Source organism: Patagioenas fasciata, chromosome 5 (genome assembly GCF_037038585.1).
Source record: "Patagioenas fasciata isolate bPatFas1 chromosome 5, bPatFas1.hap1, whole genome shotgun sequence".
In the NCBI taxonomy this organism is placed as follows: Eukaryota; Metazoa; Chordata; class Aves; order Columbiformes; family Columbidae; genus Patagioenas; species Patagioenas fasciata.
In genome coordinates this window covers 38,748,760-38,776,409 of record NC_092524.1, presented here as the reverse complement: position 1 = coordinate 38,776,409, position 27,650 = coordinate 38,748,760, and the positions used below count along the sequence as shown (strand labels likewise).

General features: G+C 36.3%; 1 long non-coding RNA gene across 1 annotated transcript; it reads right to left on the bottom strand.

Annotated features, from left to right (window-relative positions):
- LOC139828006 (uncharacterized) lies at positions 1–27,262 on the bottom strand. Its single transcript, XR_011739166.1, has 3 exons — positions 27,207–27,262; positions 26,909–26,989; positions 1–1,273 (listed from the first exon to the last, which is right to left on the bottom strand). It is a non-coding gene; the product is annotated as an uncharacterized lncRNA (long non-coding RNA).
- Positions 27,263–27,650: the final 388 nt, after the last annotated feature.

Here is a 27,650-nt window from a genome sequence, read left to right as displayed (position 1 = left end):
TTAGTAAACCAACAATAATTAGACAGCACAATTCAATTCCTTCACATGGAGTATCAAAAATGTCCAAGAGAATGATTTGGGATCAATCTGCAGCATCACAAAAACAGTCGTGAAGTTAAATGACAATTTCTAATTAGTCCTAAAGCTGGATTTTTCATTTAACTTCAATGGCTTTGAATCAGATGCAATAAGTCCCCTCTTCTTGCCATAAAATCCAGAATAACTTATTGGTTGGAAATGATTTACAACTATAAGTAAGATAATCAGTATAAATGATTAAAGAAGCATCATGATAAAGACAAATGTGAATCTAAAATAAAGTCTAAAAAGAGATTGAAAAATTCAAATTAGAAATATAGCTTCGGCTTATACAATTATACAACTATTTTACACTACCTCATTATTGTGCAGAAGCAGTTAAAAATAATAAGATCAATATTATGGTCTTTACATTAAACTACTGAATCACAGTAGGAAATTTGTGCTATTCTGAAAACTGAGATCTCAAAGACTAGTCTACAGACCACTCTGAGGGAAAAAAAAATAATGGAAGTACAGCATAACCTACCAGGAAATAAAGCTCACATGTGACACACTTATACCATAAACATAGATAATGTTTCATTTAAAACAATAATAAAATATAATGTAGATAAGGAAAAGCAGAGTCTTTCATTTAGTTGTGTTTTTCTTAAAAGCACAATTACATTTCGAGGAATAACAGAAAGACTTAATGAACAGTGTACTAAAACCTCTGAGATTGGGTTTAGGGTTGAGCCTAGAATTACGGCAGGGAGAGGGAGAAAGCTGGTGCCCTTGGAAAGAGGCAGCCAAAGCAAAACATGGGCTGCTATGAGGTGTTCTCTACTCAGACTTTCCCCTGGGGATGGCAGGAGTTTCCAGCAAGGCTCAGGCTTAGTTAGGAGAAAAACCCAAGCTGCTCCTGGGAGGATAGCTCTGACAGGTGAGACTTGTTTGAGTAGCTTCAGTTGGCCTTCAAGTTCTCCAAGGAAGAGCTGGAAGAGGCTGCAGCAGGTGTTCCACCTCCTTGCCTTGCAGCTGCATTCAGCAGAGGCTCTGATACTTGGCTCATGCCTGGGCTGCGTTGAAGCTACTTTGCAGCCATGCCTGTGCCTGGGCTTGTACCCTGTTGAGCTGTACTCTGACCCCGACCCGTGGGCTGACATCCTGGCTTCCCTGCTGAACAGCAACTGCCTTTATTGTACTCTGACAGAGAGATGAGATCCATAGGAAGAGCGGTGCTGCAAAAAGTCTGAGGAAAAAGAGTAGGGACTTCTGTGAGAATCCTCCCACTCACATCCTTTTCACTAGGGGCTTCAGCATGTCCCACTACAGAAGTGTCCACCCACACTTAGAATTAAGCATAAAAGACAAGCAAAAGGTACGAGACACATGAAAAGAGGGAGGCTGCAAAGAGGTGTCCATGCCACAGCAGCACTGTGGGCTGGCACAGGAACTCTCTCCCACTTAGTATTTTAAACTGTGGCTTCAGCACATCCCTTGACAGAAATCTCTGCCCAGGCTTAGGGCTCAGGCTTGATTTATGAGCAGGAGAGTCAGGTACCATGTTCTTTTTAGGCAAGAATTTTAAGGCTCAGCTGCACAGTTAGTGGTTGTTTCCTACATTTTTTAAATTCTCCGAATACATCCAGTTGAGATTTTCAGTTTAAGTTATAAAGTGTTCCTTGAAAGTCTTCAGTTGTGTGAGGGCTTCCAATTTGAATTAATTTTTGCATGCTCTATGCAAATTAGAAAAATGCTCTGGAGGAACATGTAAAAATAATATTTCTAATATTTATGTAATAATACTTTTGTAATATTTATAACATTTTAAATAATATTTATAATACTTATATCTTGATAGTTGTTATGAAAGTAATAATTTAGCAAAGATCCAATTAACAAAGAACTATAGCACTGGTGTCAGTTCCTGCAGCATATAAAGATTGCCATTCAAGGCTTGGAAAAATGTTTTCTCACAGCAGTCCATATTTATGCTACTGACCACAATGCTTACCATTTACTATTAAGGGTAGTTGTGGTCTTGAATCAACAGAATTAATTGAGAATTACATGAAAGCTATTAGCATTGGAGGACTTGGAGATATAATATAATATAATATAATATAATATAATATAATATAATATAATATAATATAATATAATATAATATAATATAATATAATATAATATAATATAATATAATATAATATAATATAATATAATATAATATAATATAATATAATATAATATAATATAATATAATATAATATAATATAATATAATATAACATAACATAATATAATGCTCTCCAGTTATGATGAAAATATTTTCAGGAGAAAGATAAAACTGAGTTGGATAAGCTTACACACAATACCACCACCACTAAAAAAAAAAGTGACATCTGACATGATATTGACACTACAATTTTGACATATCCATCACGTAGTCATTTCAAGACTAAATGCATGCCTTCCCTGCTGTTCTTTTTTGCTGTGATTATTTGTTTGCTTTCATTTGGTTTGTCTAGTTAGAATTTTTAGAATGGGAATGAGATGAGGTCTAAAGTAAATGTAGGCATTGGACAAGAAACCTTGCATGATATTTCAACAACCCATACTGCATGACATTATTTATTTTAAATTTGAACTTAATTACTGTGAGATCTCAGGCCCCATAAAGACAATGAGTGCCATCTACAAATGCTAATATAAATCAATAAAGAGGGGGAGGTTAAGTGATTTATATTGGAGCTGAACCACTGTGTAATAACTGATGTTCATTACAGCCTCAGCAACGAATAGGAAATCAAAACATTAAATATTGCAAACGAGAAGACTATCCTATTTTGCAGGAAGTTGAAGATACTCCGCTCATCCAGGTCATCCATTTTTATCCTATTAAACGGTAGTTTAAATCTTGTATTTAAATAGACATCTTGCCTAAGAAAGGGCTGTTGGAGTTTGCCCAATGTTTCCATGACTTCGAGTTATTGCCAACTTTGCCTGAAAAATAACAAATGTAGCTGCCAAAACCGAACTATAGTATTGGTGTTGAAAGAGTATTATAGGTACAAGTTTTAGGTATGCACTACTTTTCATATCTATAGTACAGTTGACTAAATTATTAGTATTTCTTTTTCTTTACCACATATTAATAAAATGGGACTTAAAAATTGTTTTATATGTCTCTCTTCAAGAATACAAACAAATAATTGTACTTTTTAACATTGATTGGCACATTATGGAAGCATCAGAAGAATCTCTGTAAGTAACGGTGCATTGACACTTCCACCAAAACCAAGCCAGACTAAACTTTCTCAATTAGAGATTTAAATTTTTCTCCAAATTTGTCAAGACAGATGTTCAGATGAGAATTGCACTTTTCCTTTTTTTTTTTTCTGATTATTTTGTTTCAAATAATTTTGAAGAAAAAAATGTCAAGTGCTCTTTTTCCATACACATTAACTCAAAAAAAAAAAAAAAAGGAAAAAAATAGTCTCCCTTAATTTTGCATACACAAAGTCTTAGAGATACCCATTTTTTTCTGGTGTTTTGAAGAGAGACAAGTTTTGAAGCTTTTTCTCAGTAACTGAGAGAAATTTCATCAAGACTAACTAACTGAACTGGTGGAACTTGACTGAAAATGTTGTCCTGTGTCAGCAGACTGCCTGGTGAACCATTTTTTCTACTAGGTACTAGTATTTGAGTGCATTAAAATTAGATGTGCAAACTTTCCATATATTCTGGAGTTACTGCTACTTTGGCTGCTTTGCATTCCAGGAAGCATTGTCACAGAGATCTGTGAGCATGGGACTGAACAGGCCATGAACCATACATGTGGTATATAACTTTTTAGTGACACAATTTGACCCATTTGAGATTAAAAAAACCAAAAACCAAAAACCAAAACAAAAAACAAACAAACAAACAAACAAAAAACAACAAAACCAACAAAACTAACTAAACTATTTCAGAAGAAAGAGTTAGGAGAATCAGAGATTTCTAGAAAGGATGACGTTTTGATCACCTCAGTTTTTGCTTTCTTCCTACCTACCAGTCTGACCAGTTCCTGAGGAAGCTCACAGGAAGTCAGGCAAGTGCCATTTTGATAATCCAGAAAAGCTGAGGTTACAAGATTGTGCAAGCCACCCAAATGACTAACAGTGCATAAGAGAGTAAATGGTTTAGCCTTTTGATATCTCATTTGGAATTATATAATACTTAATGTTCTCAGCTTTAACTATGTATTATGTGTCATTAAATTGAAGCAAAGAGACACAGACCATGAAAAGTTACCTAGGTCAATACCCAGTTCTGAGAGAGGGTTGAAGATGTTCTTAGCATTTATGAAATCTGATTGAGTAACTTTTTGTTAAACAACGCTAATAATAGAAATTTCTCAACAGCTTGCTTGCTTTTCAATATTTCACTTTGTGGCAACGTACTAGAGGTTACAATAATATAATGCTATTTATACTAACTTTTTTGTGTTTTAGGACTGTTCCAATTCATTCTCAAGGTAAAACAAATCCACTTTCTTAACCTTTTAATTGGGTCAAGTTTTCTAAGTTGTGGGGTTTTTTTTGACAATTTATTTTTGTTCGCACAATTTGGAGTTCTTTCTTTTTCTCTCCAGGGAATTTTCCTCCATGACTGCTGTTTGGACCTATTTTAATATCCTTTTGGGAAAAGGATTCTCTTTATTTAGATGGGAGTGAAACTAATGACTCAGCTGGAGCTTTTTAAGGAAGAGAACCTCAATGCCACAAGTTCATACCTACTTGTCCTTGGGCGAGCATGGAAGCTGCTTGCTAACCCTGTTGCATTTGTTCAGTAATGTCTAGTGGGAGATCCAGTATCATCATGCTTGTGAAACTTCTTTATCAACTTCTGTGATTCTTCTGCTGATGTTGACTTCATTCTACAAGGGTGGGAGATTTTCAGTTGTTTGAAGGAGCTGATACTGCATTCAGAGCTGTGCAGGAGTCAGCTCTTGAAACAATGAAGCAGAAGAGAAAGGGTCAGACAACTCTTTTCATTAACCTAAGACTAATAGTTCCAGTCTGAAGTATGATTTGAAGCTGCAAGGTCTGTGCAAACACTCCCACTCTCCCACCTATTACTCTCCAAACTGTCTGCATAGGTCCTAAGCTTTGGGGAGTATTTTAACTAATAATGCTTTACACAAATGAAGTGATCTCTCACTCAAAGGAGTCTAAGTAACAGGCTGTTGTTCTGCTTCTAGCAACATTTTTTTTACTAAGCTTTAGCATCCATTTTCCAGCATTCTATTCTTTGCATGCATGAAAGGATAACTGTTTGGGTATGTGAAATGATTTATTGTCAGAATCATTATAGTAATGTAAAAAACAAATAAAATCTCACCAACTGGTTGTTCTCTTAAACATGTGCTGAGTGCTTCGGTGTTCTGTTCAAAGTAGAGATTTTATCTTTGTTCATATTATAAAGAAGGCCACTTTACATTATTTCACAGAATGACAGAATCACAGAATGGTAGAAATTGGAAGTGACCTCGAAAGATCATCTAGTCCAATCCCCCTGCTGGAGCAGGAACACCTAGATGAGGTTACACAAGAATGTGTCCAGATGGGTTTTGAATGTCTCCAGAGTAGGAAACTCAACAACCTCCCTGGGCAGCCTATTCCAGTGTTCTGTCACCCTCACTGTGAAGAAGTTTCTTCTCATATTTAAGTGAATCCTCCTGTGTTCCAGTTTGAACCCATTGCCCCTTGTCTTATCATTGGTTGTCACCAAGAAGAGCCTGGCTCCATCCTCATGACACTCACTCTTTACGTATTTCTAAACATTAATTAGGTCATCCCTCAGTCTCTTCTTTTCCAAGCTAAAGAGACCCAGCTCCCTCAGCCCTTCCTCATACGGGAGATGCTCCACTCCCTTCATCATCTTCATGGCTCAGCACTGGACTCTCTCCAGCAGCTCCCTGTCCTTCTTGAACTGAGGGGGCCCAGAACTGGCCACAATATTCCAGATGCGGTCTCACCAGGGCAGAATAGATGGCGAGGAGAACCTCTCTCAACCTACTAACCGCATCCCTTCTAATACACCCCAGGATTCCATTGGCCTTCTTGGCCACAAGGGCACAGTGCTGGCTCATGGTCATCCTGCTGTCACCAGGACCCGCAGGTCCCTTTCACCTACATTGCTCTCCAACAGGTCACTCCCCAACTTATACTGGAACCTGGGGTTGTTCTTGCCCAGATGCAAGACTCCACACTTGTCCTTGTTATATTTCACTAAATTTTTCCCCACCCAACTCTCCAGCCTGTCCAAGTCTCGCTGGATGGCAGCACAGCCTTCTGACCTGTCAGCCACTCCTCCCAGCTTTGTGTCATCAGCAAACTTGCTGACAGTGCACTCTATTCCCTCATCCAAGTAGTTGATGAATGTATTGAATAGTCCTGTTCCCCCTATCAACCCTTGAGGGACTCCACTGGATACAGGCCTCCAACTAGATTCTGCCCCATTGACCGCAGCTCTCTGGTTTCTTTCTTTCAGCCGGTTCCCAATCCACTTCAATACCTGATCACACTTCCTCAGTTTAGCTGCGAGGATGTCAAATGCTTTACTGAAATCAAGATAGGGCACATCCACTGCTTTGCCATCATCTGTCCACCTCATTATGTCCTCATAAAAGTCTATGAGGTTGGTCAAGCATGACTTCACCTTAGTGAAGCCATATTGACTAATGACCCTTTTATCCTTGATATACCTTGAGATGGTGCCAAAGATAAGTTGTTCCATCACCTTTCCAGGGATGAAGGTGAGGCTGACTGGTCTATAGTTACCTGGGTCCTCCTTCTTGCCCTTTTTGAAGACTGGAGTGACATTTGCTTTCCTCCAGTCCTCAGGTACCTCTCTCATTTCCCACAACTTAGCAAAGATGATGGAGAGTAGCCTAGCAATGACCTCAGCCAGTTCCCTCAATATCCACGGGTGCATCCCATCTAGACCCATGAATTTATGGATATTCAGATTGCTTAATTGCTCCCTAACCTGGTTCTCATCAACCAAGGCAGACTCCTCCGTTGTCCTGACTTCCTTTGGGGCCTCAGGGTTATGGGGCTCCTCAGGACAGCCTCTGGCAGTGTAGACATAGAAGGCATTCAGTAACCCTGCTTTCTCTGTATCTTCTGGCACCAGGGCATCCACCTCATTCATCAGTGGGCCTACATTGCCTCTGGTGTTAGTTTTATCTGCCATGTGTTTAAAGAAGCTCTTTCTATTGTCCTTGACACCTCTCGCAAGGTTTAATTCTAAGGAGGCCTTAGCTTTCCTAGTTGCCTCCCTACATCCTCTGACAACAGCCTTATATTCTTCCCAAGTGGCCAGCCTCTCCTTCCATGATCTGTAAACTCTTCCTCTTGAGCTTGCCCACCGATTCACTGTTTAACCACGCAGGTCTTCTGGTTCTCTTCCTTGGCTTCCTACGTGTCAGGATGCTCTGATGTTGAGCTTGGTAGAAGCAGTCCCTGAATGCTAACCAACCCCTTTACCTTCAAGCAGTCTTTCCCATGGGATTTCCCCTAGCAATTGCTTGAAAAGGCCAAAGTTGCCCCTACTGAAGTCCAGGGTTGTGATTCTGCTTGGTAAAAATTTACTTTAGTTTAGTTTAGTGTATTTCAAACTGTCATGGGGATATAAAAAAATCCAAGATTAAAACATTACATTTTACTTGCCAAAGCAAGAAATAAAAGAACAAAGCAAAAATATTCTAGGAATTAAAAGTATTTCACTTGTTTGAATGTACTACCCTATGCAGTTTTTTGAAAGCAACCAAAAGGCAATACATTATGTGCAAGAATATAGGGAAACCTGCTCTCCCTCAGCAAAAATGACACAGTATTTGCATTTCTCGCAACCCGAGTTTAGACTCATTTTATCTACCCTGCCTTTTCTCTCTTGATCTGCATGGGATGTTTTTCAGGTATTAGCTGATTATATACAATGGGTCTTGTTCTCCTGCTGTATATTATGAATGACTTTCAGAGAAACACCTGGAAGTGGTAATGTTGCATGGTGAAAAAACAATGCTGGAATAAGAGAGGGAAGACACTAGGTATCCTGACTGTTCTGCAGTCCACCAAGTCTGCTATTTCTGTTCTGTCTCTATAATGGCTATAAAATATGAGCTGGGAGTATGATGTCAATGCATCCACTTTCAATAATTGATATGATTAATAATCTCAACCTTCTGACACCTTCTGTATCTCCTCACATTTCAGGAAACTTCATTCATCAACGACATTTGAAATGTTTAAGTAATCTCAGTGATGTATGGAGCACTGAAACTCCCTTGTTAGAAATCTATGCTACTAACATTCTATCAAATTAAAAAGCCACTGAGCTCTTGTGCATAAAATTATCATAAATTATCTCTGAAGGTTTATTGCTGTTTGGAATGTTTAATTGCTCACTCAGCTGAACTTCAGCAGCTCAAGATTATTAATCAATTTGTCAGAAGGTTTTTCATAATGTTGTCTTTTATGCTTCAGTTTTATGCATGGAAAGCCCATGTGCATGACAGTTTTAAGCAGCAAGTCAACAGTAGCCATGTATACCTTTCCCAATACTACTTTCATATATTTAAGAGTATTTTTGGTAGTTGATTTCTCACAGAATACTGGGAAATTGTAATTACATCACTCTAATTGAAATACATATTGCGTTATTTGTTTTGAAAATGTTTTTTTTTTAATTTTAAGAGTTATTAATTCAGTATTTTTCTACAGTTTTCCTTCCTTTCTTTTGTTTTACTAATGCAACTGTGTATGAGACCTCATGAGAGGGTGATGGTAGGATTTCCATTTATAAATATTTTCTGCATCAAATATGTTAGGAATTCTTTGATGCATCACCATAGAAATAGAAGATTCTGCTTTTCCTGCTCTAGAGAACTGAGAACAGAATGGGATGTTTTAGAGTAATATATTTAAGGATTCTTTAAGCCACTCCATATATTTTCTTAAGCTGAAAGAAGTTTCAAAATATAAAAAGTGGAAATATTATAGGTATTATCCACTTTATTCTACTCCATGAATGATCATCATATTGTTTCCTATGCAAGTAGAAAGACAGAGGTTGAATGATAACACATAACTGGTAAGTTTCAAGAATCTATTTGATATTAGGTATTTATGCAGTATATCACACCATGGTATTTCTACCAAAAGTTGAATATGAAATAAAGTATCAGTATTTTTCTTTGTCAAACTTCTTTCATAAAATTAAAATATTGGAATGATTAATACTCTTGTGTCTAAGAAATGTTTCAGGTATCAGAAATATGCTGAGATCTAGCATTGTACTTCAGTGTTTAGTTCTTTTTTTTTACGGATATTCTTACTGTACTCCTTCAAAGCCTTTCTTAAAATTCAGTATGTCCACTTGCAGATGACAAAATGGGAAAAAACACCAGTAACAAATACATTAGATTGCTATATTTTCTGGCATCTGGGGATATGAAAGCACATCACAACAAATGCATAACAGCTTCTTGGTGCAATTTCATCACCATTACCCATCTCTATTACACAGAACTTCTAGCACCAAGAAATAAAGATTGTCATTATCTTCGACATTGATTCAAACCCAAAATGATATGCTGATGATTGAGCATGAAATCTTTTGAAGAAATAGAAGGAGAAGCCAGATCCTCAGATTCCCAATAACATGTCTTAACACATGAATCCTTCCTTCATCACCCTTCTCAACAGTGATGCCTTCCAGATAAACAACTGAGCTGTGATTAGATAATGACAGACTCTTCAGTATTTGTGTCTTTTTTTTTTATTCTTTGCACTATACAAGTCTGCCATGTTGTATATTAGCGGTAGGAAAATGTAGCACTGAGAAACATGGAGATGAAAATGTTTAAAGTGCATTATGTCTGTGGCAGACTACAACAATTCCTAGAGATGTTCAGTTCTGTAAGAGAAAAATATATATGCTTTGTGTATGTGTTCTTCCTTTACCCAGCATGTATTTATTCATTCATTGATTACTTCAACTTGGATGTGAACATACTATTAAGAATGATCCTAAACCTGCACATATTTGACTCTAGTTATCTCATGACCTTAGTGAAAATAAACTTATAAGTAAGAATCAAGACTGTTGTCACTGCTTCAGTAAATAAATTTGAGGATCAGACACCAGTTCTGTATATTACAGAGAAGGTTATGCATCTCTGGCCATATACAGAGACAATTAAAGTGGTGCTGTAATCAGCTCATCAGTATATCAATGGGAGTGATAACTAATGTTGTTCAGATGTCATGAAACCAGAAGGATATGTGTGTAGTAAAATAAAGAGCAAGACACATAATAAGTTAAAGTCCTCTGCTTTACTTATTTTTATACTCTTCTGGCTAGTTTCTTCTCCGTTCACAACTCCATCCCTCTTTGCATTTAAGCATGGCAGCTAGAGTAACTTCTATTGTCATTCAACCATTTAGACCAACTCCCTGGTGGTTAAATTGTTTATATAAACTTTGGACCTGAACCAGGAGTCACTCCTCCCTTGCCCAAAGACAAGCATGTTACAAGTAAAGATTACTGGGGCAGATTTTTGTCTTTCCATGTGCCTAAGCATCTAAAGTAACACAATAATGCATGCCTGCATATCAGAAAGTGTGTTAGCCTTTGATGTACATCTTCCTTAGGCAAGACTCATTAATTTAATAGCTCATAACACTCCATTATGTTAGTCCAGCTATGACACATACTTTAGTGTATGCATGAAAGCTTTTTACAAAATCTTTACTTGAATAAAACTTGCTGTATTTAAACATAAAATTGAATTAGAAATAACATTCTCTAATCATTTTACATGTAAAAAATTTATTGGTCATGACTTTGTATATATTGTAGTTTTAGACATAAAGAAGATTATTTATTGATTCTAGAAACTGAAATCCTGAATACCATGTTTTAATTTAGGACAGTAATTTCTTTCACTGCTTATTTGAGTCCATCTGTTATTACAAATTTGTCCACGTGTATATCAATGAGTAATGACTTTCACTGAGGAAAAATTACTAGCAACCACACAAAACCTGGTTCCAAAGAACACAGTTCTCAGTGTCTTTTGAAGCACTGTGCATCTATGCATTCTCAGAAGGCTCGGAAGAATTGATCTATGCAGCTGATTTCTGAAGCTTGAACTTGCATGATCCTAATGCATCCAACGATCTCATTCTGGGCTCTCTTGGAAAGTCCTACACTTGCCTTACAGTGGTGGTGCATGATGGCTGCAAGGGCAGCAACTGTCTTACTGGCAGCTACACAAAATCTATCACAGTGGTCCAATTTGCAGCAGTAGTTATTTTAGATTCATAGGTTTAACAGAGTTAGCAAAAATAAGCTGTGCATCCTATCGTGCTGAAAGAAAAGTGACATGATGTGTTAGTAAAAGAAGTGTTTATCACGCGTGTAGGACTCTCAGAAGAACAAATCATACTGTTTTTTTCTCTACCAAGAGCCACAAAAGAAACACTTTTTCTAAAGCAAGTTTCTTATGCTTTTACACTATTGATTTTTCAAGCTTTTTCTGGAAACCTCTGACATACTAGGCTAAACATTCATTTTTATTTTATATTGTATTGAAGGTATTGACCAAGAAACAAAGCATAGGAGTAAGCTTCTTAAACACTGCATAGTAAGGATGAATTAACGTGTTTTGAATACAAGACACCAGATTCATTCAAATCTCTCTGGATGATGCAAGTCATCCATTTAAGGGCACAAAACAAACTTCACTTTCGGAGGCATGTATCTGGCAAGCATTTTGCTTCTAAAAGCTGCAGGGACATTACTTTAGCCATTTCCCATTGATGCATCTTTTCTCTTTGATTCCTTTGAAATGTTTATAGCAAATTAAAATGGTCTTTCCTTCATCAGATGTCCTTGGGGAGAGAGTGTAGGTGAAAGAAATCTTCGCACATCGAAGACTCCTAGTGGCTCATCAATCTCATGCCTGAAAGTGTGGTTCTTCTGAAGAATCCTCCTAGTGACTCAAAACCCCTTCAGAAAGCTGCTGATGTGAAGGGTGAGCAGACGTAGGTAGCTTTTTTTCTGACTGCATTCTACCCTACATCTGAAACCATGTTCACTTACATGCTTCAGAACATGAGACTTATCTTTGTGGATTTCTATAATGGCACTGCAGGCCCCTGCTTGTCTTGACAGCTAGAAAAGCAATCAGTCATGAATGCTTAGCATCAGGTTGTGTTGGCAGTTGGAGACATTTTCATCAAAAATTAACCCAAATATATTTAGTGGATAAGATTCCTTCCAGAGATGATGCTTCTTGTGAATAAGATGTCCCAACAGCCAGGAACATGGCAGATGCAAGTGTTGATCTTCTCACACTGATCAGGTTCCATTTTAGTCATAACATCAAATTAGCAGGAACAGCACAGATGGGTGACTGATTGTGTCACCATAGCTTTTGCCACTTCTCTTCTACATGTCTGGTAATAGTTCATACAAAAGTAGACCATGCCACCAAAGGTGAATTTTGATCATATCCTTTGTGATCCCAAACCATCTCTTCTCACTACCAAAAAGTCAAAATAAACAACAGTGATCTCGGTGCAAAACAACTTCTGATATGAGACCGAGTAGTTGAAAGTCGCACATTAAAGCTGATGATAGCTGTTGAGGAGGTACAATTAACACACTGGTTGAATCAAAATGTAGACAGGCTGTACATATCTTTGATTCCAGCTTCCATATCTGGAAAGAAACAATATGGTGCCAGTGCCATTTTCTGCACAGCTATCAATGACAGGCCTTCAGGCCTGTAGCATTCCTGATGAACCTTATCGGTCTACTGTTCTTTTCTGGAAGTTCAATATGTCGTATCACCATATAACACTGTTAATAATGACTGTATGGATTTTTCTGGCATCTATAATAGTCTCTAAAAGTTCTCTAAACTCTACAATGAGTAAAGGACTCAGTCCTGTAATGTGCTGAATTTTCTTAAATGTCAGTTGTTCCAGTTATATTTAAATATTTTTGAGAGAATAAAATTGGCCAGAAGCATTAGTTGGACAAGTGCTCTGTTGAGCTCTTTGACATTGTTCCACATAATCAGACATTAGTGTGGAAAGACTCCAAGCTTTCTTCTGCTGCTTATGTTATTTCAGTGGTACTTCCTCTGATTTACCAAAGGAATGTTTTGTTTCACTTAGTGTTTATGATTGACTCCATGACCTAAGCAGTACAGAGAATGTATTGAAATGTAATTTCATTGTTTGTGGGTGTTGAGTCTAATTATATCATCCATAAAGATAAACAATTTTGTGTGTGCCAGAAATCAATTTTTATCATTGTAATTCATAACTTCATTTCCTTTCAGTTCAAGATGAATAAAGATTGCTTACTGATCATTAGAAACCAAATCAATGCAGAAATTCATGTTTATCAAATTTTAGAAAGGCAAATTAAAAAGTATTATCTTTGTTATTGAAATGCATCTGTTTGCCAAAGAGAATTTTAAAATATATTCTTTATCTTATTTTTTATTATATTTTTGGAGACTCCTGGAAAATTCTACTGTATGAATCACTCTGTGGCCCTGATTCACTGCTAGTGAGAGCTGTTGGTTTTACAGGAGACACTTATTATGGACACAATGTGCTTGATACTTTCAGGAAAAGAGTTACTGGTAGTTATTGTTACACAAACACACACAAAAACTTCAGTCAGTTTTATATATCTGTATACACTGTACATATTTTAATATTATTTAAAAAAATCTTCCCCTCCTCTTTTTCCTAAAAAGGGAAAGAAATGAGATTAATATACTAAATACAAGACATGGATACTTTACTTATGCACAGAGCAGATATACACAAGTTTCTCTTACACATAAATGCCCATTCTCAATTCTGCAGTCAGTTTAGGAGAGACTTCTTTTTGTGCTAATACAGATAAACCTCTCTGACTTCATGGTCTCACTCTAAGTGCTATCTACAGAATCAATGCTATTTGGGAGCCTGGATTTAAGATCCATATATTTTAATTCTCTTTTTTTTTTTTTTTAACAAGAAAATAGGAGAATGGGAAGTCTCATCACTGACATGCTTCATCACTGACACACTTGAATAATATGGAACAAAATAAAGTTCTAGAAGTGTAAAAATATCTATCTTCACCACTGAATAATTTTTTTGTTAAGAGATCTGATTACTGGTTACATTTATAAACCTTACCATTTCTTATAGCTGGTTATTTGTGTTAATAGCCCTTTAGATACCCAAGAAAGATTCCTGGCCAAAGATGACTGTCAATCAAAAATGAGGAAAGTGGAAATAATTTTCTTCAGTTTAAGGTTCTTCTGCTATTAGCTAAAGAAATAATTTGTTTAGACCATTTTCTTATCAGTTTTTTGTCATATAGCAGATTTATTAAATGTGTATCAAGGAAAACTTAAGTCCTTAGAAAAGAATTGCGGAAGTACAGTAACAGTCTTTGGCATCTGCAGTGGATAAAAGGAGAGAGAAGTTGAATCATGAAAGTACTTGAAAACAAGAAAGCTTTTAGCGTGATACAACATAATGTGGCAGCCCGCAGATGTTTTACAATTAGTGGGATAGCCAAAGTGAAATGTTTAACATCAATTTTCTCTATTGATACATGAGACAAGTATGGATGTGAAGAAGGCTAGAAAGAAAAAATTGTTTAAGATGAAAAAATGAGTCAGAATTAAGAAATTAGATTTTCAAAATGTATAGACAATATGTAGGTAAGGGTAGAATTATGATGACAACTGTGGCTTGATCAAATAGAAAGACAGCAAACTTCTGTAAATGCACTGTCCTAACTTGGGGTGTATGCCAATGCAAAGTGTATTAAAATCAATAACAATAATAGTATCAGAAAGACAAAGTGAAATTGTGACTTGTCAGTCTTCGGTTCTATAATAGAATAGCTTTGAAAAACAAAATTGCAAATGTAATTTTATTCTTTATTTAAAGGCAGCAATTTGTTTTGGCAATGTTTTCACTTATAAATGAATTCATCTTTGTATAAGACTTAATGATTTATGATTTTATTTTCAAATCTTATAATGACACTGCTAGAATTACAACATAATATAAACTACAGAAAAGAATCCTCCTGTCATACATCTTCTTCCATTGAATGATATTTATGTAACATATTTAAGTAATATTAAGATATAGTGATATTGTATGTGTAGTTCTTAGTCTAAATTAAGAGCTGGGGCTTATTATTTGATTTTATTTTTTTTTTTCCTTGAGCACAAATAAAATCTACTGCAAAAAAAAATCACAGATTTTCTCCTGAGCACCACTAAACGCCAAAGTATGTTGCCTTTAGGCAATTGTAAGTATACTCTTAAACTTGACAGAAGAGAAAATTGCAACTCTGTTCTATCCACTGTAGTGCTTTACTTTATAAATAGCAAAATACATGTTAATTTTGTTCTTTTACTGTCATAAAGTGCATAGAGGTATCATGAAAACAACAGATTTCTGAATATTATTTGAGTTGCACTTCGTCTGAGTAACAGTCATGTACTTACCATCTATATTACTTTACTGTTGCCATCATCTGACTGATTCCTCCAGGCTCAACCCCAACATAAATATTAACTGTTATTACTGCACATAAGTGATAAAGTGATAGTGATGAGCAGTAATAGATGTATATATAAATTGCATTCTACTTGGAAGTCTCCAGAGTTTAATGCTGAAATGCAACCACCTCAATGGTGAAAGTCAACAGCTGTTTAAATGCGAAAACAATTTACACAGGAATTGAAGATCATTATATGCAACTAAAAGAGTACATGGAACTACAGGCCAATAAATGGTACTATTCTTCTGTTCTAGCAAAAAGAATCTAACTAGTAGGTTTTATTGCCATTGTGCTTTTCCTTTCGTAAGCATCAAAGGAAAAAGGCCCTTGGCAATAATTAAGTATCTGCATATCAGATTGACCCAGAGACAGGACAGTATTTTTAAATAGTATTTTTATATATATTGTCTCACAATAAAAGTTCTGAAAGTTTCTTAACTCATTTTACACATATTCTGGTAAGGTGATCTTCTTGTTTCTTGCGATTGCTTTTTGAAAAATATGTTAACAAACATCGGTCTGAATTCCCTCTGAAATTGTGTTCATTTTGTGGTTTACACAAATGGAAGAAAAATAGGAAGCTTTAGTTGTATAGATACAATTGCAAAAAGATTAGCAAGGTCAAACAAAAAAGTACTTTTGATTTCATAATATTAATTCCAACAGGTGTGACTGTGGCCAGTATTAATAGTTTGGCAGTGGCATAAAGCTACCAACTGGATCAGTAACAATATCATCTTATAGAACACTAAAAGCAAGATCAGAAAATGGAAAATACATACAGAAAAAAAAAAAAATGAAGTACTAATAAGAAATGTATGAGCAGTATTACTTTTTTGAATATATTTTTTTTATGATTTCAAAGGAGAATTTTGGAGGACAAACCAACTTCTGTAAAACTTGTTAATTAATTTTTAAATCAGAATACACAGTGACATGGCTTTTGTTCATGTATTTTGAAGCAATAACAACAAAAAGTTTAAATATGGCTAGCCAGTCTTTTGGTGAGATTCATATAAGTAGTAAGGTATTAAAAACTCAGGAGAAATCCTAACCCTGATGATGAAAATGTTTCCACTGGATTCGACAGTGTCAGAGTTTCATCCCTGTTACTTGCGATACGATGATTAACAGACCTTTTCTCTGTGATGCCTGGTTAGATGTGACTTTCATCTGGTTTTCAGCCATAATTCTGTCTAGTTCATTATTCAGAATGTTATGGCAACACAATTACTTGTGAGTTACTCAGGGTTATAATTAAACTCAGGAAGAAGAGAGAAACTGCTGCCTTCTCTGGGTTGTCCATATAGCTTGCAAACTTGAATTGATCTCAATCTCTGGAAAAAAATGATGTTGATGCATGGTGCTCTTTCTGAAATTCTTTGTAGATATATAAACATAAGGACTTGACACTTCAGAAATGACTTCTTTTGATTCGTATTTTAGAGTTTCCAAAGTCCAGACTTGCCATGTTGCTTACAGAAGAACAAGGCTGAATGAGATAACCCAGTGCTAAAAAAATGCTACCTGTCTCTATTCTGTATCAGAATCAAACAGAAGGAGGTAGAGGCAGTACTTCGGCCTGCTGATGCCTGTTGGGACCTAACCAACCAACACACGTTTGCTTTCTGTGAAGCCAGGCAATGTTGAGGAAAATAAAATGTAAAGATGCTTGCCACATTAGGAAAAAAAATCAGCTTTTCTGTTTTGCTGATGCACAGCCCATCTGATCTTTGGTATAGGCACATAGGTGCCAGAACAGAAATCAGTTGAAGTATCCAGTTGTCAGGTACCTGTAATATTGTTTTTAAAGTTAATAGGTTAGGCAAATAATCCTTCCTCTGCATAACCCAGTGTGCAAAACTGCTCATCTGTTTCACTTTGAAATTTCTGAGACTACTGAGACTTAGAAATAATCATTGATGCCAGTAATTATAATGCTTTTGCAATTTCATTTCTAATACCAATGGTCATCAATAACAGATTAGTGAATATCAACATACAAGTTTTCTGTTTTTTTATCTCATAATTTGGTCATAATTCAATACAAAATAAGGTCTAAAATTAGATTAAATTATAGGATACACTGACAGTGGATACCAGAGGGACACACTTATAAAAGTTTGCTGCTATCATTTAAAATTGAGACCATACTTTATACTAAGGTTCTATTACTAAATATTTATAGAAGAAGATATATGATAATGATCAGTAAGATCATTCAAGACAGCGTTTATGTCTTAGTGACTGCCTTTAGAGAAGTCAGACAGGAGATGAAACTTCCATTCATGGCCAGAAAAAGGCTTCCGCTTGCTCGTTAATGCAGAGAAATGCCATGGAAACACCCAACAAGATTCATCTTACCTAAGTCTAGTCTTCACAAAGTGTCAGAAATGCAAATATGTCTTTGTTAAGCTAAAGCCAGACATTGCAGTAAACTCTTCTTATTAGTTCCTGACACAGAGCATTTCGTGACTCAACAGCAGCAACACTATAGTTAACCAAACAATTCTCTATGGTAAATTTGGGCCTGTCTGCCCTAAGTATCCAGCTGTTAGATGAAGTTTACATTAATAAAATGTTTGTCCCTACCCAAGGGCTTTCTGAGTAGCCTCTCTAAAGAACTCCGGAAAAATGAAGAGTAGATTTGTTCCTAGCAGGCAGGAAGGAAGTTGTCAGGCGGAAAGAGGATATGGACCTGTTTGCATGCAAGGGTCAGTATTTGGTTGCTGGATATTTCCTCTGTGTCCACACGACAAGAAAACTTTTAGTTTCCTGCACTGGACAAATAGCAGGAAAGGGTGTGAGAGTTATTGAATGACATTATCATCTTATAGCCTCATCGGTGAGGAAGGCTGCTTATCAAAACTGATAGCAAAGAACTGAATTTCTGGACCAGACATAAGCAGCTGAAATTGTTAAGGGATTCTTATTTCCTTTCTTTAGCTCAATTTAGTTAGCATGCTGTACCATTCTTTTCTATAAATGTATTTGTTTCTTCCAGCTTTTTATTCACCAAATGACTTAAACTAGGTATGGAAAATATCTACAGAATCAAACCTTAATGACTGTGTTCCAAACAGTGACATGAAAGACTTTAAAAGCCAAAAGTTTTAAGAAAAAACCTCTTTGGGGCTCTTTCTGTTGTTGTTCCTTGGGGCTTTTTAAACTAAAACTCTTAAGATATTGAAGACTGACAGGAATCTACCCCATTTGCTTGTTTGTGTTGAAAATATGAGCATACTGCTCAGCAGCCAACAAATGAAACAGTTTCAGAATATGAGCCTGATCCTGGAAATATTAAATCCCCTGTTAAATACTCACAAACTCAACTCATTCCACTTAGGCCAGAGAGGTTATTTGTGCTAGTAAAAATTATCCTGTTCTTGCAGGAAAGGTCATATGATTAAACCTGCAAGTCAAGTGATTAAACTGTCCATCAATATTAATTGTGAAAATGATTTTTTACATAATTTGGTTCACAGTACTTTTGTTTAACCTTTTGAAAAACTTACAGTATTTTTTTACATACTTATTGACAAAACACTTTCAACTGTAAAACACAAAGACTTGGAATTGTAGAGAATTGGCTTCTGATGCAATCATCAAAGACGACACCTAAAGCAGTCCAGGTCTGCTGCTTCATTTCAGACTTTCTAACCTCATCATGTATGAATGGTGGGAATACATAACCAACATAAAACCATAAATCTGACTTGAATTATTGCATGCAAAAGAGAGTGTAAGCTGGTACCTATTTAGAGCTTTTAAGTAAAAAAATGATATGCCTCTTAATAGAACACAGACACGTTTCCTAGTAGTTTTGGAGAATCATTTCTACATACTGAATGCTAAATCACAGATTCTGGATGAAGCTGGTTGTGGAATATAACACAATGTACTCTATAAATGTGTTTTTTCACACACACATGTACACACATGTATTTATTGCATTAATCTACATAATGGCAAACAGACTTAAGAAAATTGCAGGAGGGGTCATTCATTTGCAGCAGATGAGACAAGGCAGGAGATGATTAATTGGTTTGTAGACCCTGAACTGCAGGGACATAAATAAAGTATCCTCTGGGCTACACTGGGGATCTAGTTCAAAAGAAGAAGAAAAAAAAGATAAAAGAGTGATGGAAAAAAAAATATATTCCTTTGTTGTTTGGTGCAGTTTTTTCTCTGACACATACAGTTTAACTGAGAAACGTTTCTGCCCAATCATAGCTGTTAAGGTGTACAGTATGATTAACATTGCATTTTTGCCAGTTCATCGCTTCCACAACTACTGTGACAATGAACAAGTTTTCTTCAGTTATTTTTATATTCACTAATCTGATGTGCTTTACAGTTACGTATATGACCAGTATCATGTATATTCTTATGTAGTCTTAAATATTGATAGCAAGATAAGTGATGGAATTATTTCACAGGGTAATATTAAGAAGACATCTATGTTGTTCTGTGTTATCATTAATAACATAATAAGACATCATGTCCTTTAGTGCTGTGAACATATTAGGCAAGCTGGTTAATAAGGATTTAATTTATAGCACAAATCTTACACAGCATAGAAATTTCCTAAACCTCATAATACTTAACTGTTATATTCAGGGGAAATTAACTGTTTCCTTAGATTAATAAGCAGAAAGAGCTATATTAAGTGAAGTAGATATACAGTGCTACCTGTGAGAATGCCATAGCATGGGTGGTGTTTCCTTCAGGTGTAAATCCCCACAGAGAGAATGACTCCTGAAGTCTTGTAGAGAAAGGGGAGAATTTGAGAATGCAGTGGGAAATATCTTACTCTTTAATATCTACCATCTTGAATTATATCACAGCTGTGTTTCCTCTCCACCCTCACAAATCCAGTGGATAAACAGAATATCTGGTATATCAACGAAGCTATAGTTGAGTACAATCATTGCAACTTTAAACTTGCACATGCTTCCTTTCAAAGCTGATAGCCTCCAAAGCATTGGAGAGAGGCACAATGTTATCTTCACTGCTCCTCTGAAAATTTAATGTGTTTTTTTCATAAGGGCCTGATAGGAAAAAAAAAAAGTAATGGCTATGGGAGAGATTCTTTCGGCTCTGTTTTGAAAAAATTGTAACAGATCAAAATCAAGGTAACCCCTGCAGCTACTCCTGATCCTTTGGCAACTGACAGAAATCACATCAATTTTATTGTGTTCTGACTTATCTTAAGTAGAAAGGCAACTGTGTCTTCCCAGACTAAGTTGTGATCATAGTGGTTATATGAACTCTTCCCAGGGCTTCAGGACAATGAAAAAGCTGTCTTAAAAGGAGGAAAGATTGGCACATAAAGACACAGGTTGAAGAGAACAGTATTAGCACAGTAACTTGAAAAAGAAGAAAGACAACCACATTAAAGAAGAAATTTTTACAGGCCAAAAAATATGTAAAGAGGAAAACCTTCGCCTTCTGGAAAAATAGTGTAAAGCTTTCCCCAGGAAATTAATAACAACTTATGGACTCTGTTCCAGGGCTCCACCTTGAAGTTTATGAATCTCATTTTCTTTGAGTTGTGGGTAAAATCTTAGGCTCATTAACAGTATCACAACATACTACTTCTGATCACTGAAAAAAAAAAATCTAGAGCAGTGAAAGAGTCCAGTATTCCTCATGTAAGCACTGTGACCACTCATTAGTTAAGTATGATATTTTGTGTTTTCAATGGGCTTTCCCACAAAAAGGAAGTTCTCATCATTTCTCTGCCATTCTCTTCATAAAGTAAAATGTCTAACCGTTCCTGTTCTGCAGAAAAAGAAACTGAGGCACAGAGACTCCTTTCACAAAAGTATAGGTATTTTTGGAATAGGAAACCAGGCTTAGAACCCAAGTTCCCTCATTTATAGTAAACATTCTATCCAGTGGGCCACATTTCTTCCTATAGTTGACACTCTACACAGCTGCTGTACAATGTCAGTTGGGGGTTTATTTTTCATTAGTTTGCACGCCATCTGTCCTGTGAGTGAAAAACAAGAAACTATTTAAACATTCCTCTCCACTGATCTCTTTCCTTCCTTCCGTCCACCAATGGGCTGGTGAACAGAATGGTTTTTAAAATTGCGGTTTACATAGACGTATGGCTCTACATGTAACTTAAGACAATGTCCCATAAGAATCCTGTGACCACTTTGAAAAAATGCCTTTTTCTCCTTTTTCAGGTAAAATACTGTCAATTTAGGAAACCAATGATTACATTCCTCATCTTCTGGGTGGGGAAGTTATTGAAGCTATTACATAATATTGGATTACAATATATACTCATGCAATATACCACTCTCGCTTTTTCTCCCTGTCCCCTCTCCTTCTCTTTTCCTTCCTCTCTCCTTCCCTGTCTGTCCATGCCTCTCTCTCTTTCTCTCTATTCCTGTCCCTCTCTTTCCCTGTCAGTAACCATATTTACTTTATTTAGGCAATTAATGTGGAAAAAGACGTGCAAACAAACTATTAGAATACAGATGTCTGTCCATTTGCCAATGCAGGACATATCTGCAATCCCCAGATAGCAAATGTATCTGGTATTATACAGAAGCTGAACTTAATCTTGTGGCTTTGTCAGGCAAGCTCTGGCCATTCTTGTTATAATAATTTGTATATCATCACCCCTGGATGCCTGTGTCCTATTTCTGCAGAAGGTTAAGGACCGAAGATGTTAAGAAAATCAGATATATGCCCATGGCTTAGCATGGCCACCAGAGAAAATAGTTAAGATGGCCACAGGCTGAGTTGTGGATATATATTGCTTTTTACTGACTCTTCTATAGGAACTGTAAGCTATATCAAAGAATAGAGCAGTCAGCTGCGGGTAAAATCTTACATCAATGCAGAAAGATCTGCCAGGGCCCATCTGTCAAAGCTCTTTGTCACATGCTTTCGCCTCCTGCTGTACACAGGCAGCTCTAAGTGGATTGAGGAAAGGTGAATAATTTTTCAACGTATGCCAAAAACAAACACCAGAGGATAAAATGCCTATTTTGCCTTATCAGCCACTCGCATAGTGAGTACAAACCTGATGCTTACTGAATGTGGATTGTGTGCAGCCCAATGTGTTGTGGGAACAGGTTTTACAGAACTTGGAAGTACTCAGAGAGACAGTTAAATGGGTGCAGCCAAGAAGAAAAGCTGTTGTAGCTATCTATTTTTAAATAGGGTATGAGGGTGCTCTGACCTATTGATCCTGGACATCTCCTGGGAGCTACTGACATTAAGAGATCTCCCTTTGTCTAATCAGTGTTCAGTACAGCTTGTCCAAGAGCTGTCTTCTACTTTGGAAACTGCTCTACACACTTTGTTGGAAATATCCGACTTTTAGTGGATACCTGGCAAGATCTGTCTGTCTACAAACATTTTGGCTAAAAACATATGTTTAAAAGTTTACATTTAAAGGAGAAAAAAAGGTTCCTACATGTTGTGGGTTTGTTTAAATTTGTGGTTTTCTGAAAGAGGGTTGATGTTGAATGCCTGTTAAACTGTTATTGATCCCTGACCGATAGAGGCTTACACTATCAGTGACTGAATTTCAGGAAACAACCACTGCAGCTCATAATGACTTTAACTGTCTCTCTGAGTACTCAAAAGTTCTGTAAACACTGCTCCCACAACGTGTTAGACTAGTGTATTTTTAACATTGATCTTGTGATAAGCGTAAGTCATGCTGCTTGGTACTTATCAAATCCTTATGAATCTTGATTTCCCTTTAGAATCATGTAGTTCTTCTTAACAGTTCTCACATATTCTGTAGCAGCGGGAATATGGAGTGACTCTTTGGACTTCTGACTTCTAATTTTATTTTAATAAGGCAAAATAGACCTTCTGGTTTCCTTCAAATATAACATGATGTACACCAAATATATTTTTCAGCTATTGGTGTAAAAAGCAGTACTAATGAGCTATGGCATTAGTATTCTTGGGAAATATCAGAAGACATCGGTTACTCCATCATATTCCTTTTAGCTGACTGTGTGATCTGCTAGATCTTAGAAAAATATCTGTTGTTAGCTGTTATGTAAATATTTTTTTACTTTCTGAGCATATATTTTACTGTAGTATCCGAAATTATAGGTTTGGATTGCTTCTTGCAAGCAGTTACAGTTTACTATACACTTAGAATTCAAAAAGAAACTTTACATACAATGAGAACTTTTCAGAACTTGTAAAACAGTTTGTCATTCTGTTCTGGCTTTTTGAAATACTCTTAGCTGTGAACAGAAATCCTCATTGACATCTAAATGGAAAGGAAAATGGAAATAATTTTAGGTTTTGTTGTAGAATATTTTTCACAGTAGAGTCTCCAACAATTTTGTCTTCACAAGTTTATGTGAATACCTTTAGCCATAGCATAAAACTTTTGTCCTACTTGGGTGCTGATCTCCAAAGAGAAAATTTTTGACTGACCAGGAAGAGGATTTAGACTCCACAAAATTTGTTCGTCTGGAAGACTGCACTAGGGGGAAACAGTCTAGACATACGAAGCCTTCTTGCCAGGACTGATGATTTTTATGTGTTTTTTTTTTTTTTCCCCCAGGCTCTTCATATGGGCTTTTTTCTACTTTCCATTTTTGAGTCTTTAACCTTCCTTTCAGGTCAAGTGACTATGCATTATTCTGTGTACTTCCCAGTCTTTGTCTAAGTATGGAATTTGGGACACTATGCCTTGAGGTACCACAGTAATTTCTGAGAGTTTTTGTAATATACTTGATCTACTTTTTTCATTTATAGATTAAACAGGCCAATTTATGTGTTTTCTTTATCTCTTTCAAGGGTGAATACATTGCTGAGGAAACCTTCCAAAATAAATCATAACTGAATCATTTCAGTTTAGCTACTGGAGTCTTGGGTGGTCCTGTGGTTTACAGGTCAAGATACTGGCACATCCTTAGTATGATAAGAAGTGTACAAACAGCTACACCCACTCTATCCAGGGGTGATTTATTTTACAGAGGGGAGGGACATTTCCGCAGTTGTCCTCCTGAGGAGATGTACAACAGAACAACACGTTTAGTCACCACTGGGACGTCCATAGAAGTTCTATGAGTGGAAGTTGCAAGAGAGACATCTAAATCAGTGTGTCCCCTGGCTGCCCTGCCCACATCCCTTTACACATAGTACTATGCTCTTTAGGGGATTGTGCTAGCACTTTCTGGTATCTCAGGGTTATTGGTTGTAAGGGATTTCTGGTGCTGAAGGCCTTCTCAAGGAAAGCTCTTCACTTCCAGCTCTCAGATGTTTGGCATAGACACAAAAAATGTATGGTTCCCCTGCTAATTAGAAGATGCTTCGATGTTACTAGTGCTGTTTGCTGTGTGTCCAGTTCTTTATGAACCAATGAGTGGAAATGATAGCAAAAATATAGTGAAGATGTGACAGGGATAATTCCCTTGATGAAAACTTGACAGATAAGTAAAGAACTTAAAAACATGAAATTTAAAATAATTAGGCTATTTGATTAAATAAACAATCAATCAAATTGCTCTTTTATTCTTTCTTTCTTTCTTTCACAAATGGCACTTTTAAAACAGCAGCTGAATTAGGGTGTTGTAGTCTTACTAATAATATACAAAGAGGGGAGTTTCAACTTGGCTAACTCTTGCAATAGCGCAACTTGGAGACAAGAGGTTTCAAAGATTGAAAAAGAAATCCTCATTAAAAAGCACAATGACATTTAAGCTACCAACCAATTGCAAGGTGACAGTGCCAAATCTTTTACCTTCTTCTAGCTCTTTGTTTTTCTGTTCATTCCACATCGCAGAGCAACTATAGCAATGTTAAATGGTTAAGGCCGGAGCTCATATGGAAGTGAATGAGCTACAACTTACAGCTTGTGGTTCATCTGCCCTGTAAATTCTAAGATCTGGTTTTGAGCATAGACAAATGGAAAGAAAAAGCCGAGGAACATTTTCTCATGACAGCACTCTTTCCACATTACAAGGGTAAGATCTACACTGCCTTTAGAAGGCATGGAATTGAATTAATAAAATTTACTTCTAACTTTTTGGCCTATTCTGGAAAAAAGTAGTGGCTAGCTGATGAACCTATAATTTTGGCAAAGACTTCTGCAGCTATTGTCTTTGCTCACTGTGAGCTGCAGCTTCTGTTCTTTTCAGTGCCTCTCCTACTAATGGAATGGTGACCGTAAGGAATCCGCCTAAGAGCCATAAGTCTTTAGAGGTAAGTCTTCTATTGTGCACTTCTATACGAAAACAGAGAATTTGGTCCCTTAACAAATGCTCCTCTAAAGCAATTTCTCAAGCACACAGAATGCATGGGAATCTGGCTCTGGTTTCAATGAACTTTTTTTCTTGTTTAAACTTAAGCAAACTTTAGGATCAGGTTACTGATCCTGAAACAACTATTATTTCTTCTTTTTGAAAATACTGTGTTTTACTTCATGAAATAATACACCTGAAATGTTTATGCAACTGATCTCTAAAAGAAAATAATAAATCATAGCTTCTGTGATCACAGAAAGTGTGGACAGTTCAGAATAAAAATACTGTAGAAAATGGGAGGAGAACCTTGACTCAGAGAACCACTTCACCAAGCATATAGTACTCAAAAAAGACAAACTTATCAATTGAAAACTAGACTGATGCAATGAACTTTCATGTTTATCACGAAACAAAAGGGTGTCACTCTTTTCATGATGTGTGAGTAGTATGGAAAAAGGTAGTAAAAGGCTACAACTACTATCATAATGATGTTTGTAGCAGAAAATATTTGCAATTATATGATCAGAAAAGCAGATAGTAATGATAATCCACTGTCAGGTTTTTCTATGTGAATTTTACCCAAGGCTTGTGTGATCAAAGTTTTGAATTATGCTACTTAGAAGATGCAGACAAGACACAATCTCTATCTTTCTTTTTAGTTGTTTCTGATTAGATTAGGTTAAATTATGGTGATACCTATAGCACTAAGTTTTAAAAATGGTATTTTTACACCCAACTAGATATGACAGTCTTCGAAGCAGATCACATATCTCTCTCCAAAGAAGGAAACAGCTTGGTGGCTTTGTCAAAGCCCTACTGCCCTGCTGGAGTTCTGCAGATACAGAGACCAGAGAAAATTAGATGTTCAGCCAGGGATATACTAGTTCAGGAATGCAGATAAAATATGTGTTGCTTTAACGCTAAATGTACGGAAAATATAGAAAAAGTTACTAGAATTAGAGACGCGACACCTCTCTGCTGTGTACTCACCTTCCTTGAGTCATTTTTCAGTTTTGGGAGCTCATCTTCTTTGTTGCCTTTTTGGTCACAGTGGCAGAAAATATGTGGTTTCTGTCAGGACGAGACAATTTTTACTTTCTCCTGTCCCCACACTATCTGCAGGGGTAGTGACAAGAGCATATCCTCCCTTTTACTATGTCAATTTAAGATTTTGTTGCCAGTGGGTAGGAAACCTGCAAATAAGCCTTAAAATAATGACCAAACATAAGAAAAAGAAATCTTTCTCATTCCTGTAAAGGAACAGAGGAGTGAAAAATGTCTTGCCCACCTTGATCACTTTTCCTTTTGGAAGCTCCAGGGATTTGACAGAGACTTGAGATTTTGCGAAACACAAATATTTCTTGGTTGACTTGGATTGGCAAAATGTTATTTAAAAATCCCAGATAGTTATAGAAATGTGATTGTGCTGTAGCACTAAGTCTTTCTAAGTAAATGTTCACTAGCAGTTCTGATGCAGTGATTTCATATCTTAAAGCTGGATGTGCTTTCAGGGCAAAGTAGACTAAGCAAGCCTGTAGCCTGCAGGGGCTGCTGTCATGCAAGAATAATTATACTAGGATGGAACAAACAATCAGACTGTAAGGACAGATGTTGTTTCGTTTTGTTTTATGTTAAGGGCTAAGTTTATGTTCCACATTAACAGAAACAGTATCTTTTGCTGGAAGTCTTGGGATACTTTCCAGAACTGAGTAAGAACTAAGGCATATACTTT